Raw genomic sequence first — 2543 nt, forward strand, 5'->3', positions numbered from 1 at the left:
TATTTGACAGATAAAAATCAAGCTTAAGACAGGCATCCTAATCACAATCCAAAACATTGTATCATGCAGGTGTTATTCATAAACCTGCTTGGAAATCTAATATTTTTTTTGTACATATGGCAGGATAAGGAATTTTTAAGTGCTTAGATGGTAAAGGTGTGTAACACAAATCTCTACAATTTGTTGTTACCTGCAGTATAATGTCCTTATCCCTTAGCTTTGAAAATGAATGCAGACTTTAATAATGAAAATACATTCATCTACAGTTTAAGGGAAAACCAAGCATTATTTGAAAGAGAGGCAAGATAAAGTGGACGCAAGATCCTTGGGAGCATTCCCTGCATGATATCTAATGCAAAACTAATTGCATTAAAATCCTAAAAATTCCCGATGCATGATATATTATGCACTCAACTAACTAATCTAAATCTTATGTTTTGTGCCTCGGGTGCTTTTGGATCAAGTTGAAGAAGATCAAACCAATAATTGAAGCCACTAAACAAAAGCTTGTTGTCAAATATATTATATTGTTTTCCTTATGTCACAAATACCAGACAAAAAAATTTGTTTGAAGCCACTAAACAATTGAAAACTTATAACCAACAGGAATTCAAACAAAAGCATGCTAGCAAAAACTACTCTCTTCGGATTCTCATCTTAGTTCAGTTTATAAGATATAGATTTGAACAATGTACATCAGTAATGTTGTATGCATCAAGAACAGCTTGAGAAACAAGGACTTGATCTAGTAAAATCTTGTTTAGCTAATATGACCAGTTATCTTTATTTTGGGATTGTATTTCTAAACATCACAGGTCCTTAAACCTCCAGGTTCTCATTGTGTTATTGTATTCCATTTGGCTGTGACCTAACTAAAATATACAAACTAAGCTACCGATTATCTGTCAACTATTAGGCTGTGATCAAATTAATAGTATGAAATGGAAACAATACTTTAGCATAAAAATAGCCAAGAAGATAGCTGAGTAATCTAAATCTTATGTCAAATTCATAAACAAAAGCTAAAAGGTTCTCCAAAAGCTTGCAATATCTGCATACCAACAAAGATTAATTGCAACAGACTAGAAAAAAAAATCAGAAACAAAATTACATGAACTTAATTTGAGTTTTCTTCCGGTATATGTGTATAAAATTAGCGTGAACATGATGTGCTTGATTATAGATATATGGCATGGCCAAGGCGTCTGTTGATTACAAGTGTACACAAACATATAAATCATTCGATTTTTCACAAAGGTAAGGAGAAAGTATGAAAATCAAGAAATAGGAATTTATTTAGATAACATACCTCAGATCCTTTGCCTCCCGTCGGCTGAAAATTCCCCTCTTCTTGATTGTTCCCCTAAAATATCCATATTAATAGTTGTGAAAGATCTCCCAGGTGAAAAAAAGTAGAGGGAAATATTAGAGGGAAATTTTGGAGGGAAAGAAAAAGAGGGAAACACATTTGGGGGGAAATTTTACAGGGAAATCGGAAGATCTTACCTTCCGATTTTTGCTACCGAATTCCGCAGCCGGCCATCAAAAGATACAGATGAAATCAATTTTTCTTAAATTCCTTTGGCTACCCTCGCGTAAGAAGGCGGAACAAGTCTTGTTCCGCCTTCTCACGAGTATTAGTAAACCCTTGGGTTAACGGGTTAAATGGGATAAAACGCTCACGTGCGGGTTTGTTAGTCCTTGGGCTGTTTTTTGTGTTTGGCAGTATAATGAAGGGTTAAACCCCCTTAATCCCCCATTTATCCCCTTGCCAAACACAGAGTGTTTCCAAACAAGATGAATGGTTCCCCTAACTTTCCTTCTCCTTTATTCCCCTCAATCCAAACAAGCCCTAAAAGTAAACTCCTAAACACACCATAAAAGTATGGTAAATTTTTCTTAGAAATGGAGTTGACACTTGCTCTGGTTCCGTAGTCCTAATGGACAATTTTCGGCTTGACATTTTAGATTTTGTTTTCCTATCACAAATATTACTCGATAGTTTGAAGTTTAATTATCCTTCAAATCATCTTAGTTTCTGCTCTACCATTGAAGTTTACTCTTTCTTCAATTTTTACTCTCTATATAACCTATGAGCAAATACCACCGCGTGACGCGGGGGAAGGAGGAGAATTCAAAGTTTATTTAAAAAACAAATGGTCATGGCTCTTCGGGCTTTCTCACTTAGCAAACACACAGTATCATTTGTGGCACCAAATCGATTTAGCCTAGTCCGTGGAGAGTCTGCATTACATCACCAACCGAAGGACAAATGTATGCCTTTGCAGCATTAATCTTCTACCCGAAACAGTTTGCCACCAAGGGTCTGTTGTGCACGGAAGAATCGTCGCGATCGACTGACCAAAAATCCAGAATCTGTACTAAGTCGTGCACATTACAGGTCGATCGCGCCAAAGCTCGCGGTCGACCGGAGAACACCCGAATGTCTGTCAGTTCCATTTTTCCTGATCTTCTCCAATGTTTTCGCCGTTTCTACAATTCTCCACCTCGGTGAAGTTTTCCCAAAACTGAACCGACACCAA

The sequence above is a fragment of the Asparagus officinalis genome, chromosome 6 (genome assembly GCF_001876935.1).
Source record: "Asparagus officinalis chromosome 6, Aspof.V1, whole genome shotgun sequence".
Classification (NCBI taxonomy): domain Eukaryota; kingdom Viridiplantae; phylum Streptophyta; class Magnoliopsida; order Asparagales; family Asparagaceae; genus Asparagus; species Asparagus officinalis.